Source organism: Monodelphis domestica, chromosome 2 (assembly GCF_027887165.1).
Source record: "Monodelphis domestica isolate mMonDom1 chromosome 2, mMonDom1.pri, whole genome shotgun sequence".
Lineage (NCBI taxonomy): Eukaryota > Metazoa > Chordata > Mammalia > Didelphimorphia > Didelphidae > Monodelphis > Monodelphis domestica.
In genome coordinates, this window is record NC_077228.1 from 272,208,004 (window position 1) to 272,225,328 (window position 17,325).

A 17,325-nucleotide genomic window follows, 5' to 3' on the forward strand; every position below is an offset into this window, starting at 1 on the left:
GGTTCCAGTGACATCACTTTGTGCGTAGAATAACCTGGAATGGGGGAGACTGCTGCATGGTATGTAGTAGAAATTACATTTTTTACAGATATTTTTCTTCATATTTCTGGGAATCAAAATTGAGAGAAAATGGTGCAACCAAGTTGACCCAAGAAGATAAAATACATAATGACTTAAAACAACATGAACAGAAAGAACAAAAAATGAATACTACAAAATTATAAGGGTTAAATTCACCCTCAGAAAGAATTTGCTTCCCTCCCATCTTTGTTGAGAAAGGGAGTTATGGCTGTGGAATGTTGCATGTACTATCAAAATCCTTTGGTGTGTTGGTTGCTCTTACTTAGGTGCCTTTTTTCCCTGTTTTTATTCTTTGTAATAAGAAACAGCTCACTGGGTAAGGGAGGAAGATGCATCCTGGTTGGAAAAATAGGGTTATGTAAAAACAAATGATAACAATAAAAAAAAATTTTAAACCCTCACCTTCCATCTTGGAATCAATACTACATATTGGTTCTAAGGCAGAAAAGCAGCAAGGACTAGGCAATAGCGGTTAAGTGACTTGCCCAGGGTCACACAGCTAGGAAGTGTCTGAGATCAGATTTGAACCTAGGATCTTCCATCTCTAGGTCTGGCTTTCAATCCACTGAGCTATCCAGCTGCCCCCTAAAAATATTTTTAAGAAAATAAATTGGCATATCGATGCCAGTTGGTACAACATACTCTTCTTTAAAAAGTGCTACCCACCACAACTCTGTCTTGGAAAGCCAGTATGCTTGCAAGAGAAAACCTGAAATCAAGCCAGAGGCACAGCAGGCAAGGAGCTATGTTTGTATTCTTAGAATGAGAATCAGAACCCTCCACAGCTGCCATCTAAAATTACCATTACCGAATGATGGCTCCTTGTAGCACAACCATATTTTAACAGTCTTTTAAAACTGTTTATTGTTGCATTTTGTTTTTATACAACAATCACTTTCTAACAGAGCTCCTTGCCCAACAGTACCTTCCCTTTATTTAGGAATAAAAATTTAAGTAAAACTGTTTGATATAAAGATTGGGAAGGATAGAACATGTAACATTCCACCCCTGTAGCTTGCCATTTCTTAGCAGAATTGCAAAGAAAGTATTTTAATTGTTTTTAGGAACAAACACCATGATCATTGTACCTCATTTAATTTTACTTGTCTTTTAAATATTGTCTTCAGTTAGATTATTTTAGTCTTTGGGTATATTATTCTTTTTGTTTTACTTTCCTGATCTGTATCCTTTGAGATTTTTCTATTACTGGTTTTTATATGCAAATCTAAGGTCATGATCCCACTTATGAAAATATGCAGTACACAGTTTTCTTTTAAACTCAACTATTGGCATTTTGAAGAGGAATAAATTTAAGCAAAGAGAATAGTCGTATAAACAAAAGGAGAATAACAACTCAATAGCTTTTCTTGTTAAATTTGACAGTGGATTTTTTTTTGTGCTTCCTATGCCTCACCTTTTGTGAGAGAAATACTTGGTTTCCAATATTTTTGTTCTGAGATCTGGGCATCTGGTTTTTTCTTACTCCTGTTGACCAATCACAGAAAAAATGGTTCGAATGGGCCTATCAGCTGTATTTTTTTAAGAATGAAAATAAGTGGGAAAATAAGCTAAATTTCTTAGTGAGTGGGATGATCACTGGCTCAAATAAATCTTCAGACATTCTCTCATTATGATAGAAGCGATTTTAGGCACTAGCATTTTTATTTCATTCTTGTATAAAAATGGAATCTAGGAAACCCAAACTTGTGGCTTAGTGGGATCTGATGAACCTCAAGTTTCAGGATTAGCTTATAGGTTGGAGATTCTAAAGTTGTCCTTGTTCCCTGTTCCCATGGGGATCTACCCTGAAGGGGATCCCAGGCTGGCGGTTTCAGACTGATTAGGGGACTCTCAGGGGAAGGACAATCTTAGTTGGGAGAGACTAAGCATATGCTAAGGACTCTCTTTGTTTTAGGTAGTCTCTTCTATAGTATCAGACCCTTTCCCAAGAAGGTCCACACCTGGGCAGGAACCATCCTTTAGTATCCAGTGTAAGCAGCCCCTTCCCTTACACCCTAGCCTCTAGCTATGATTCCTTTCCCAAGCTTGATAGTATCCTGTCAATGTAGTTTGAACACTCCCATTTTCTTTGTAGCTATAGTGATGTCAATCATCTTTCCCTTCCCCTGGATTCCCCAAATGGTATTTAGGTTCCCCCAATTCTTTTGTTCCCAGGAGTCCATCTAGCGTAGTGGCACTACGAGGGGTCAGTGACCAGAGTGGCCAGAGTTCAATCCTGGACTCTGTAGTCATGTGTGGCATGCAGCTCTGTGGTCGATGCCTACTATTGCTGAACCCCTTTTGCCCTTGATTAAAGAGTGATTTTGACTATTTAATAGTTCTGTGGGTTTTCCCAGTCAACACTTGAAAGAATAGGCACTCACAGGTCAATGTTACATGTGTTACAATCAGAGAGCCCTCCTGGTCCCTGACGCATAGATGGTCCCTTCTCTTGTTCACCATTGGCTGGTCACTAGAGAGTTACAGTCTATACATGGAAGCTAGCTAATCAGAATGCAAGGCAGCAATATCTAATTATATTGAATATTCATTTGGTCTTAGCACATTTTCAATCCTACTTATCTGCATAATGCTGTTTCTTCAGCATTATCAGAGAAGAAGGTTGTGTGAATTTTAAAACTACTCCACCCTACTCAGACCATACTTTACAAGATTTGATTTAGCTATTTCCTGATTTGTAACAATGGAGATACTTGGTCTAACAGAATCAGGTCTTGGAAATTCTACAGGTAAGTAAATTTGGATTTTTTCCCCCTCTCTCCTTAAATTAGATAGAATACAGCTGTTTCTTTCTTTCTTTTTTTAAAATCCAAAGCAGCAGGGCTGGGAAAGCTGTTTAGCTACAAATCCCCTTTCCCTCAGGGAACAACTGCCTAGATTACTCTTAATTAGGAGTGAAGGGGACCTAAAGAGAGTTTTGGCCTTGCCCTGCTCCCCACGTGTTTTGTGAAGCCCTCTAGGAAAATAATTACAAAACATATATATATATAAATGAATACTACATTCTTCGACATTTATATGGCAGTTGAAGAATTAGGGACATTGAGGAATTCAGCATATCTCCAATTTTTTATATTATTAGGTACTGTCATTTTTGTACTGTATTTAGAGATGCTAACATAAAAAAATTATTTGAAGCTGAAATTCAGAAAAACATGCAAAATTCTGAAGCTAAAATACAAGAAATTAAGGAAGAATCTGAAGCTAAAATACAGAAAATTATAAAAAACATGCAAAATAAAACACAGGAAAATATTTTTTAAAATTGATGCTAAAATGCAGGAGGACATACAAGTCCAGTTGGATAATCTAAAATGTTTCTTACAGGATCAATTGGCAAACATCCACCCCACCAGAAACAGGTCTGGAAATGATAGACCTGTTTCTGAGCCTCTAAATGAGGAAATTTCCTTCCCCGAAATAGAGATGGAAAACGCCTTCCCTATAGCTCAGATAACAGACTTGTTCTCTCATGGTCTGCAAATCTTGACTGAACTTAATCCCCAAGACCCTTCCCCTGCAATCCCAATTTCTCATGTTCCTTCTCCTACACAAAACCAAATTCCAGTCCAAAGAAAATCTTGTCATAACTGACCCACAGGTACCAAATTCAATTAGAGGCCTGTTTCTTCTAAGAGAAGTGCATGAAATAGGATAGAATGGGGATGTGGTGACTTTAAGGCACAATATACCATTTACTCCCCAAGAAATAAATGAATTTACATGAAATATCCCCACATGTGAACAAGGTCCCTTTCTAGTAACAAAAAAGATAGATGACAGACATATTTTTTCAGTATAATCCATCTTACAAGGATGTTGAGAACTTGCTACAGGCTTTTTTAACTGAATGTGAGAAAAATAAAATAATTGTTCATGTCAACAAAAGCCAGGGGCACAATGCAGCACATTCACCATCTCAGGATCCCAAATGGGACTATAACGACTCTGAGGATCTTTTACAACTATACTGTTGTAGAGAGGCCATCTTAACAGCAATGAGAGCATGTGCAGAGAGTACAGATAAGTGGACAGAATTTGAAAAAATTAAGAAAAATGAGGAAGAGACACCCTCCAGATTCATGGACAGAATAATCAAGTTTGGGGGTAGATAACTGGATTTTGACCTATCTAAAGAAAATTGCATAAGACAAGTTAGAAGGCACTTTATCAATAACTCTTGCAAAGTGATTAGGGATTATTTTAGAACACATTGCCCAAGATGGCCAGAGATGGACCTTGAAGAATTGCGGAAAGCAGCTCTATATGTTTCAAAGGGAAACAAAGAAAAGGAGGAAGAAAATAATGATGTCATGGAATAAATAAAGAATTGAGATGTTTAAAAGATAAGATAGCTAAACTAGAAAGTGGACATGATACTCAACCAATGACACTTGACCCTCTCCAGGAATCTAATTATCGAGCCATTACCTGACAATTCTGTGAGAAGAAGGGCCACATGATAGAGTGTAGAACTTTACTCAAGATTATCAGAAGGAATATGCAGTTTAATAACTACAGAAGTGGTAATTATAGAAATAACTATAATAATGATAATGGAAACCACAGCTTTAGGAATGATAATTATAGGAATATATATTGGGAAAATGATAATTCAAACCAAATGACTCCACAACAATATAACTTAAGTGGTGCTTGTCCAAAAAATACTCGAGGTGCTAATGCCCCTCAGGGGGGTGCCCTTCAGGGGGTGCCCAAGGAACTTCCCAAATACAATGAAGGTGTCCGGGGGTGGGGCTGGAGCACAGGAATCAGAGGATACAACCTTTGATTTTCCAGACCCTGATGTCCTACTACCTGTTGTCCCTATCCACTGCCCCCCATACTAATTAACCCCATGTTACCTTAAAGGTGGGTAACCTATTATGATTGTCTTTTAGACACTGGAGCTCCCAGGTCCATATTAAAGAGTACACCTGATTTACATTATTATTCTGTTGGCTCAGAGAATGTAATGGGAGTGTCAGGAATACCCCAAAGGGTTAAAAAACTTTCCCTTAGAATGGTGTCTGTAGGACCCCTAGAGGTACAACAATCCTTCCTTTTGATGCCTGACTCCCCTTTAAATTTGCTGGGGAAGGACCTTCTTTGCAAACTCAGAGCCACAATAACTTGCTCCCCAGATGGTTCCTTATTATTGAAAGTACCTGAGGAATCTTTAAATTTACTCCCTGTAATTCTCTCAGAGAGTCAGGATGGGAAAGAGCATCCCACTTTTGTAATACCTGAAGATATACCAGAGTCTCTTTGGGCCACATCTTCTTCCGATGTAGGCTTACTTAAGTCGGCTATTCCTGTGCAGATAAAAACTAAATATAGCCCACCTCCTTCCATTCCTCAGTATCCCCTCTCAAAAGAGGCAATTGAGGGTATTACCTCACTAATAAACTCATTAATTGATCAGGGAATAATAATCCCTTATGAATCTGAATACAACATGCCCATCCTGCCTGTTAAAAAACCAAAAAGGGGGCCCAATGACAAGCACCTCTATAGATTCATACAGGATCTGAGGGCTGTGAACAACCACATTATAAAGAGACACTCTGTAATTTCCAACATCAATACTATTATACCTTCTATTCCTAGCACAGCTACATACTTTATAGTAGTAGACTTGTGCTCAGCCTTCTTTTCCATACCCATACGTGAGAACTCCAGGCATATCTTTGCTTTCACCTAGAAGGGCTCTATGTATACATGGAATCGTCTGCCACAGGGTTACGTGGAAAGTCCGAGTTTATTTGCACAAATTTTGAGCCAAGACACAGATAATATAACATTTAAAAATAGCAAATTAATCAAATATGTAGATGATCTATTCTTGGCTTCAACATACACAGAAACATGTCAAGAAGATAGTAAGCACCTTCTTTTGGAATTGCACAAAAGAGGACGTAAGATCTCGAAGGGTAAAGTTCAGTGGTATCTCCCTAAAGTAAAATATTTGGGGTTCATTCTGACTGCGAGTGCCTGCTCTATTTCTCCCAAACAAATTGAGAATATTCAAAATTTAAGCACTCCTACCACTAAGAAACAGTTGAGAGCAATTTTAGGAGCAACAGGGTTTTGTAGACAATGGATTCCTTGCTATGGGGAAATTACTAAACCCCATATAATGCTAACAAGGGATTCAGTTCCTGAACCCCTCAAATTAGAGCCAGAACCCTTGTCAGCTCTATCAGATCTAAAACAGGCTATCCTGTCTGCCCCTGCTCTAGGCATCCCAGATTACAACAAGCCATTTACTTTGTATGTACATGAGCAAAGAGGGGTAGCTTTAGATGTTTTAACTTAGAGTTTTGGGCCTTCTCAGTGCCCAATTGCTTATTATTCTGCCCAACTGGACCCAGTAGCATCAGAAGCACCACCATGTCTTAGAGGAGAAGCTGCTACAGCCTTACTAGTGACAAAAACTGTTGATCTAGTATTGGGATGCCCATTAACAATTATGTGCCCACATGAGGTAGAAGCTTTGTTGCTAAGGCATAGAACACAGACATTCTCGGATCAGTGTATGAAATAACCTTGTTAAATAGCAAAAACATTACCTTGAAACGCTGTAGAACCCTTAACCCTGCCACCTTGCTTCCAGATTTATCAACTTCAGGAGAACCATCTCACAGTTGTGAAACACTAGCGTCCATGGCAGAAAAGCCTCGAGATAATCTCTTGGACACTCCCTTAGGCAATCCACATCTGGTCTTATTTACTGATGGTTCCTCTATTATGAAGGATGGCATATGCTACACTGGAGCTGCTGTAGTCACAGAATTTGCTGCTGAGTGGTCACCTTCACTGCCCTCTAATATTAGCACTCAAGGTGCAGAACTCATAGCTCTGAAACACACCTGTATAATTGTCAAGGATAAAAAGACAACAATTTAGACGGATTATAGATATGCTTTTGGCATTTGTTACTCAGTTGGGACACTATGGCTCCAGAGAGGATTTATAACCTCAGCTGGAAAATCTAGAGCTAATGCAGAAATTATTAATGAAGTTCTTTCTGCTCTCCAGCTACCTGAAGTCCTAGCTATAGTTCATTGCTCTGCCCATACAGGTGGCACTGACCTTGTCTCTAGGGGAAATGATCGAGCAGATGCCACTGCAAAGCTAGCAGCCATAGAAGGGCCTGAATTAATTTTAACATTAACAACCACTGATGACTTAAATTTATTACTTTCCTATAATGAAAAGGAAGTGGAAAAATGGAAGCAAAAATTCAAAGCAAAACAGATAATTGGAGTATGGGTGTCACATTAAGGAAAACCCCTGGTCCCTAGAATTTTCTATCACCAAATTTTCCAGTCTATTCATAAAAATGGTCACTTTGCCACCCAGGGAATCGTGGAATCTGTTAAGAGAGTATGGATAGCCCCCGGTATAACTACCATAGCCTCTAAAGTGTGTTCAGCCTGCTCTCCCTGCCAGGCATATAACCAACACGCCTTTTGTAGCAAAGCTTTCAGTGGGCATCCTCTGGCTTACACCCCTTTTGAGCACCTACAGATAGATTTCATAACAATGCCAAAGGCCAGACATTATAAATTTTGTCTAGTCATAATAGATCAACTGACCAGATGGCCGGAAGCATTTCCTGCAACCCGAACCACAGCGGCTTTTGTTGCTAAGGTGCTTTTAAAAGAAATTATTCCTCGCTTTGGCCTGCCAGCACGTATTGACTCAGATAAAGGAAGTCATTTTACCGATTCTGTCTTAAACCAAATATATTCTTGCTTGGGGATAACTCCCAAATTCCATGTTCCATATCATCCCCAGAGCTCAGGCCAAGATGAAAGAATGAACAAAGAACTTAAAACTATGATTGGCAAATTATGCACTGAGACCCATTTAAAATGACCTGAAATTCTCCCTCTGGCCCTATTTTATCTTAGAAGCAGGCCTAGAGGAGACCTACATATCTCACCATTTGAGATGCTTTTTGGACATCCATCTATACAGGTTAAGCCTTTCTCCCCTGCATATACATCACTATTACAGGGAGATACTACTATTGCTTCCTATATACAGTAATTACAACATAAATTGCATGAACTCCATGAATCCGGAGCTGCAGTACAAGCCAGACCACTAGACTTTTCACTTCACGACCTGAACCCAGGAGACAAGGTATATATTAAGAATGTCCAGAGTACTGGAACAACTCAGCCTTCCTGGGAAGGGCCATTACAAATATTGTTAACTACTCCAACATCTATAAAGATTGAAGAGAAGGACTCTTGGATTCATTGCTCACATGTAAAGAGAGCATTTTCTGTTGAGACTGATTGACTGTATCCTATCACATGCATTGGAGATAATAATCCATTGACAAGTGGATACTGTTTTCAGGAACACATTGAATTCCTGGTCCCCCCTTATTTTTATTATTGCTTTCCTTTTATTTTGATTACAATATTTGATGTTTTCCCCTTTTCTCATTTATTGTACTTAAGGTACATACAATCAGTAATAATTTTATTCTACAATAATATAAGTTTCATACATACATATATATACTTGCTATAATATTTATACATACCCAACCAGCTTTAGACTGTGGGAACCTGCCATTTATTGATATTTGTTATGGAACTGTGATTAATGTTTATGTTTGATTCTAAGAAACGGGATGAAAAAGTAGCACAGACTTAACCTGAATAGTGCCAAAAGAGCACACAGGTCAAAAAAAGAGAAAGAAATCAATCCAGGTAGGACTGATGCACTTCTAAGCCAATACAAAGAACTTGAACCTAGTGTGAGACTCGAGGTTGCGACGCTTGACATATGTTAAGACGTAGGTCTTCCTTGTATCCACCCTCTGTGAAAATACTTACAGACAAGTACCAAAGTTCGGCTATCATTCTGGCTCCCTCTGTCCCTGAGAATGAAAGAAAAATCAGATGAGGGAATGACACTTCCCTATCAAAAAAAATTATAGTTTCTTTTCTTCTTATAGTATGGCAACTTCCTGTAGTCTTGGCTGCAAATGGGTAAGTGAAATATTACTGCATTCTGTCCTACAGACTTGTGGGATAGAAATTATTTTAAATTGGATCTGTACAAGGGCCTATTATAAATTTATTCTTGCTTACTCAACATTTTATATGCATATCTTTTGATATTTTGATTCTGATTTTGAATTTTTTTGTTTCTCCCAAAAGTTTAAATTTCTTGCATTTTTTCCTTTATATTTTTGTTTTTTTTTCCAATTCTTTTAATAATTGAGTCATACACCTGCATAACTCAACCATGCATCCTGAGCTGAACTGGATGTTTTTTAGCACCCACTTCAGGGTGTATTGTATTTTTATAAAAATCCAAGATTTTGAAATTTTTTGTTTGAGAAAGATCTTCAAGGAAGAAGCTTGCTAACTCCTAAATCCAGAGAATGAACTGTTGCAGAAAGATGCCAGAAAACCTACACTACATCAAGAAGATCAAGAATGAACTTTGGGTGTGGCTGATTGAACTGAAGTTTGATTGAACATTTATTGTAAATGTACACTTTTATGCCAAAGAGGACTGCCCCTCATTTGGCTTTTTGCCAATGCACCTAGCAAAACATTGGTTTTGCTTTCTCTCTTTTCTATTCCTCCCTAATGATTGTAATTTCCCCTTAAAAATTGAATATTGTATACATCTGTAGTTGAAAGTGCTTTAGGACTACAAGATGATTATGTTAAATGATCAATGGGGAGACTAGTCTCCCAATGATCATCAGGGGGGATTGTGAATTTTAAAACTACTCCACCCTACTCAGACCATACTTTACAAGATTTGATTTAGCTATTTCCTGATTTGTAACAATGGAGATACTTGGTCTAAGAGAATCAGGTCTTGGGAACTCTACATTGCTCCACCCTACTTAGTTTAACAAGGTCAGGAATATCTGCACCCATACTCAAGGATTAAGTATCTAAGAAGATGGCCTTCAACAGATATGTGTAGAAATGGGGGGAGCAGCTGGGTGGCTCAGTGGATTGAGAGTCAGGCCTAGAGATGGGAGGTCCTAGGTTCAAATCTGGCCTCAGATACTTCCCAGCTGTGTGACCCAGGGAAAGTCACTTAACACCCATTACCTAACCCTTACTGCTCTTCTGCCTTGGAGCCAATACACAGTATTGACTCCAAGATGGAAGGTAAGGGTTTAAAAAAAAAAAGAAACAGCTGACAGACCCCTGGGCTGTCCTAAGTCAAGCTAAGTTATCATTGGTACATATGAGACGCAGCACGTCACTTCCTCTCTTAGCCCTCTTTCCCTAGAGAGGAAGCTCTGGCTGGCAGCGTGCTAAGAGTTCTGACATCTTGGCATGGCGGTGAGTTTGTCCTGGAACTGATTCAGGTTCAGGCATCTTGGCTGAGCCCTCTTGGAGTTCAGGCTGATTCCTTCCTCCTTTACTCTCCAAAACCTTACCTTCCTAGAGCCTCTGGTCTTCCTCCTGGCACAAGTATAAAGGTTAAAATTTAGGGGAGACTGAGGCAGGTAGAAATTAGTTTCTCTCTATAAGGAGTATTATATTTTTTAGTGGTTTATTAAAAGTTATGGATTAAAGAAATACAGGATAAGAAAACACGTGTCCAGGCCACAGAGAGGCCTAGACACAACCTCACCTATGTTATGAAAAGAGCCATGTCTGCCCCCAAAACGAAAGTCCAAAAGAGACCACAAAAGCTTATGCAATAAGGTTAAATAAATTCTTGATCTCGGCCCAGGTGAGATTACAAAGCATTCTGGGGAAGTGGAGCAAAGGCTTGTGGGGATTGAAGTTCTGGATTCCAGTCCATTTTTACATTCCCCCCCATTTGATCGTTGTTGGGGGGCCAAGTTTCCCCAAAAAGGATCATGAGAACATAATCAAATTAAACATTACAGTAATTTGAGGATATGAGAAAAAAAAAAAGAACAAAACCAATAACTGCTGGACGAATTGACAGAAGGTTTCGTAGACAGCCCGAGCTTATTTGAACAAATTTTGAGCCAAGATACAGATAATATAAAATTTAAAAACAGCAAATTAATCAAGTACGTAGATGACTTACTCTTGGCTTCAACAGATTCAGAAACATGTCAGGAAGATAGCAAGCACCTTCTTTTGGAATTACACAAAAGAGGTCATAAGATCTCAAAGGATAAGGTTCAGTGGTGCCTCCCTAAAGTAGAATATTTGGGGTTCATCCTGACTTCAGGTGCCCGCTTGATTTCTCCCAAATGAATTGAGAATATTCAAAACTTAAGTGCTCCTACCACTAAGAAACAGTTGAGAGCAATTTTGGGAGCAACAGGATTTTGTAGACAATGGATTCCTTGCTATGGGGAAATTACTAAACCCCTTATAGCACTAACAAGGGATTTGGTCCCTGAACCCCTCAAATTAGAACCAGAACACCTGTCAGCTCTATCAGATCTAAAAAAGGCTATCCTGTCTGCCCCCTCTCTAGGCATCCCAGATTACAACAAGCCATTTACTTTGTATGTACATGAGCAAAGAGGGGTAGCTTCAGGTGTTTTAACTCAGACTTTGGGACCTTCTCAGTGCCCAATTGCCTATTATTCTGCCCAACTGGACCCAGTAGCATCAGGAGCACCACCATGTCTTAGAGGAGAAGCTGCTACAGCCTTACTAGTGACAAAAACTGTTGATCTAGTATTGGGATGCCCATTAACAATTATGTGCCCACATGAGGTAGAAGCATTGTTGTTAAGACATAGAACACAGGCATTTTCTGATCAGTGAATTACAAGGTATGAAATAACCTTGTTAAACAATGAAAACATTACCTTGAAGTGCTGTTCAACTCTTAACCCTGCCACCTTGCTTCCAGATTTACCAACTTCAGGAGAACCATTACATAGTTGTGAAACACTAGTGTCCATGGCAGAAAAGCCTCGAGATGATCTCTTGGACACTCCCCTAAACAACTCAGATCTGGTCTTATTTACTGATGGTTCTTCTTTTATGAGAGATGGCATATGCTACACTGGAGCTGCTGTAGTCACAGAATTTGCCACTGAGTGGTCAGCTTCGCTGCCCTCTAATATTAGCACTCAAGGGGCAGAACTCATAGCTCTGAAACATGCCTGTATAATTGCCAAGGGTAAAAAGGCAACAATTTATAAGGATTCTAGATATGCTTTTGGCATTTGTTACTCAGTCGGGATGCTATGGCTCCAGAGAGGATTTTTAACCTCAGCTGGAAAATCCATAGCTAATGCAGAAATTATTAATGAAGTTCTTTCTGCTCTCAAACTGCCTGAAGCCCTAGCTGTAGTTCATTGCTCTGCCCATACAGGTGGCTCTGACCCTGTCTCTAGAGGAAATGACCGAGCAGATGCTGCTGCAAAGCTAGCAGCCATAGAAGGACCTGGATTGATTTTAACATTAACAACCACTGATGATTTAAATTTATCACTTGCCTATAATGAAAAGGAAGTGGAAAAATGGAAACAAAAATTTAAAGCAAAACAGATCAATGGAGTGTGGGTATCATCTGAAGGGAAACCCCTGCTCCCTAGAAGTTTCTATCACCAAATTTGCCAATTTGTTCATAAAAATGGTCACTTTGGTACCCAGGGCATCGTGGACTCTGTTAAGAGAGTATGGATAGCCCCCGGTATAACTACCATAGCCTCTAAAGTGTGTTCAGCCTGCTCTCCCTGCCAGGCATATAACCAACACGCCTTTTGTAGCAAAGCTTTCAGTGGGCATCCTCTGGCTTACACCCCTTTTGAGCACCTACAGATAGATTTCAAAGCAATGCCAGACATTATAAATTTTGTCTAGTCATAATCGATCACCTGACCAGATGGCCGGAAACATTTCCTGCGACCCAAGCCACAGTGGCTTTTGTTGCTAAGGTGCTTTTAAAAGAAATTATTCCTCGCTTTGGCCTGCCAGCACGTATTGATTCTGATAGAGGAAGTCATTTTATCGATTCTGTCTTAAACCAAATATATTCTTGCTTGGGGATAACTCCCAAATTCCATGTTCCATATCATCCCCAGAGCTCAGGCCAAGTTGAAAGGATGAATAAAGAACTTAAAACTATGATTGGCAAATTATGCACTGAGACCCATTTAAAATGGCCTGAAATTCTCCCTCTGGCCCTATTTTATCTTAGAAGCAGGTCTAAGACTTACATATTTCACCATTTGAGATGCTTTTTGGACATCTGCCTATACTGGCTAAGCCTTTCTCCCGGCATATACATCACTATTAGGGGGAGATACTACTATTGCTTCCTATATACAGGAATTACAGCATAAACTGCATGAATTTCATGAATCTGGAGCTGAAGTACAAGCCGGACCACTAGACTTTTCACTTCACGACCTGAACCCAGGAGACAAGGTATATATTAAGAATTTCCCGCGTACTGGAGCAACTCAGCCTTCGTGGGAAGGACCATTCCAAATATTGTTAACTACTCCAACATCTATAAAGTTGGAGAAAAGGACTCTTGGATTTATTGCTCACATGTAAAGAGAGCATTTTCTGCTGAGACTGATTGACTGTATCCTATCACATGCATTGAAGATAATAATCCATTGACAAGTGGATGTTGTTTTTTCAAAAACACATTGAATTCCTGATTTTTTTCTTCTCTTTCCCTTATTTTTTTTATTATTGCTTTTCTTTTGAATATTTGATTTTTCCCCTTTCCTCATTTCTTATACAAAAGGTACATATAATTAAATTTTTTTCTCTCTATCTGCAGTAATATAAATTTAAATATACATACCCAAACAGCTTTAGACTGTGGGAACCTGCCATTTATTGATAAAATGTTATGGGACTATGATTAATGTTTGTGTCTGATTCCAGGAAATGGGATAAAAACAAGGAGCACAGACTTTACCTGAAAGTGCCAAAAGAGCACACAGGAAATACTAATGTGGACTCAAGGTTGTGACGCTTGACATACGTTAAGTCATAGGGACTTCCTTGTATCTACACTCTTTATACAAGTTCAAAAATTTGACTATCATGCTGGCTTCCTATATCCTTGAGAATGAAAAAAGTCAGACCGGGGAATGACTCTTCCCTATCAAAATAGAATTCTAGTTCCTTTCCTTCTTGTAATATGACAACTTCCTGTAGTCTTGGCTGCAAATGGGTGAGTGAAATATTACTACATTCTGTCCTACAGACTTGTGGGATAGAAATTACTTTAAATTGGACCTTTACAAGGGCCCATTATGAAGTTATTCTTGTTTACTCAACATTTTATACATAGATTTTATTATTTTGATTCTGATTTTGAAATTTTTTTCTTCCCTTTCTCCCAAAAGTTTAACTTTCTTCCATATTTTCCCTTTATATATTTTTGTTTTTTTGTTTGTTTTGTTTTTGAATTCTTTTAATAACTGACTCATACAGCCCCATAACTCAACAATGCATCTTGAGCTGAACTGGATTTTTTTAACACCCACTTCAGGCGGGATTGTATTTTAATAAAATTCCAAAATTTTGAAAAGGTTTTTTTGTTTGAGAAACATCTTCAAGGAAGAAGCTTGCTAACTCCTAAATCCAGAGAATGAACTGTTGCAGAGAGATGCCAGAAAACCTACATTACATCAAGATCAAGAATGAACCTTGGGGTGTGGTTGCTTGAACTGAAGGTTGATTGAATTTATTTTGAATGTACACTCTTCTGCCAAAAGGGACTGCCCCCTAATTGGCTTTTGTCAATATGCCTAGCAAAACATTGGTTTTGCTGTCTCTCTCTAGCTCTCCTATTCTTCCCTTATCTCTAACTATTGTAATTTCATAGCTGGTATGTTTACAAGACCCATCGGAGAGATTAGTCTTCCTTGGGCCTCAGGGATAGTTTGTGAATTTCAAAACTACTCAACCCTGTTCAAACCATTCTTTAGAGGATGGGATTTGGCTCTTTCCTGATCAATAACAATAGAGATACTTGGAATGACAGAATCAGGTCTTGGAAACTACAATCTCCACCCTACTCAGGGTAACAGGATTTAGGAAGGGCTGCAGCAAAGCTCAAGATTTAATTATTTGAGAATATGGCCTTCAACAGACATGTGCAAAGGGGACAGACCTCTGGGTGGTCCTGGGTTAAGCTAGAGCCACCATTGGCACAGGTGAGACACAGGAAGTGAGGTAGAGGACAGCTCAGGAGTGCTGGGGACTTCCTGTGTGGAGGGGAGAGGTGGTTGGAGCCTGGTGCTTGGTGTGGAGGAGTCCTGAGACTGTTTTCTCCATTTTGGTCACATGAGTGATAGGGACTGATCTCTTTTCTTTGCCTCGGCTATCCAGGGCCTTGGGCCTTTGGTTCAGCTTAAGCAGAGTGGGTATTTAAGCCCTGTTTCCTTCTTTCCCTTCCCCCACCCTCTTTTCCCTCTAATACTTTTCTTCCTCCTGTTTGTAATTAAAACACCATAAAAAGGTTGACAGCTGACTTGAGTTTTCATTTAGGAATTACATAGCTGAATTCCTTGGCGACCTTAAATTAATATATATCAGTCTTTTAAAGTGATTTTCATATCACTCAAGCCAGGCGGGAGAAATCCTACACCCTTTTCCTTCTTCCTTCTTCTTAATTTATTTCCACTATATTAATTAAATCATCATAAATTTCCAGCTGACTTGGGTATTTTTTTATATATATGGGATATCCATGGAGACCAAATAATTAATATAGTTTAGGTCACGATGCTAAAATTATCCTTAACAGTTTCACACTGCTCTTAAATTTCAGTCTCTACAGGTCATTTCCCTGAGAGGAGTCCATACTATCTCTACACCCCACAATTATTATTTCAGTGGTCTCATGTATACTGAAGAATTATTTGTTTTCTGGAAAAAGTTGAGGTCCTTATCTCAGTGAATCTTGGCATAAATCTTTTTTCACTCAAAAAGCATTCTATACCACCCTCATCTTTTTCAGTAGAGGACTTTCCCTTTTTTTCTTTTTGTTTTTTGAGAAAATAGAGGCTCTTCTTTCCTTCAAAACTCCAACATAAACCCTCCCTCTCCTTTACCTTCAGTCTTTGGAGAAGAGTTAAAGCCAACAGCCTCTCCACAGTTCTGCCTTTGATCCTACCTACTCCCATTTCCCCCAGGATCCTGCATCTGGCATCACTTCCCTCTTCCCATCCCTTCACATTTTCAGTCTCCATTTATCTACTATATAAAAGCCCAGGTCTTCCCAATTCTTTAAAAATCTCTTCACCCCACCGTGCCTCATAATATCATGCTGAATCTTTCCTCACAAAAAAAAAAAAGAAAGAAAGAAAACCAAAAACAAACCTTTAAAGCTTTGCCTCTACTTCTTCTTTTCCCACTCTTCACCCCCTTGCAATCTGGCTTCTGCTCCCACCACTCCACTGAAATTGCTCCCTCCAAGGTTACCAGATTTCAAATGCTAAACCTGATAGCCTTTCCCCCCTCAATTTTCTCCCATTTAACTTCTTTGTCGGTTGTTGTTGCTGTATATTAAACATTACTTGCTGTCTTAGAATCAATACTGTGCATTGGTTCTGCTGAGGGAAAGCTGGATGTTATCTGGTCTGGGAGAGTGCCTACTTAAAGAATTTCCAGACTGGCTCCAAAAAATCTTTTAAAATGGAGGAATTAATTGAATGAATGGCCTCGAGGTAAGTGCAAGTAAAGTCTGCCTAAGCTGGGGAGAAGCGATCCAGGATTTTTATACCTTAAAGAAGCAGAGACTACATGACTGGGAAGAGAGGTGTGGAGAACAAACCAGGAGGATTGGCATTTCTATAGGAGGTACCTTGGTGTCTGGGGTATAAGCAAAGGTATAGAATCCAATGCATCCATGCTAAAACAAAAGGAAATGCATTTCTTAGAGAATCTTTTGTTAATGCTGTTGTCTCTTTAGTGATACCTAGGTTGGCTTTCTTTAGCCACCTCCATTCCTGGGATCTGGGACAATGGAATTCCTCGCTACTCTTTTTTTTTTTAAGCCTTTACCTTCCATCTTAGAATCAATTCTAAGTATTGGTTCCAAGGCAGAAGAGCTGTAAGGGCTAGGCTATGGGGGTTAAGGGATTTGCTCAGGGTTACACAGCTAGGAAGTGTCTGAGGTCAAATTTGAACACAGAACCTTCCATCTCTAGGCCTAGATCTCAATCCGCTGAGCCACCCAGCTACCCCCCTCACTACTCTTTCTAACCTGGGATTCCTCTAGAGCAATGATGATGCACCTTTTAGA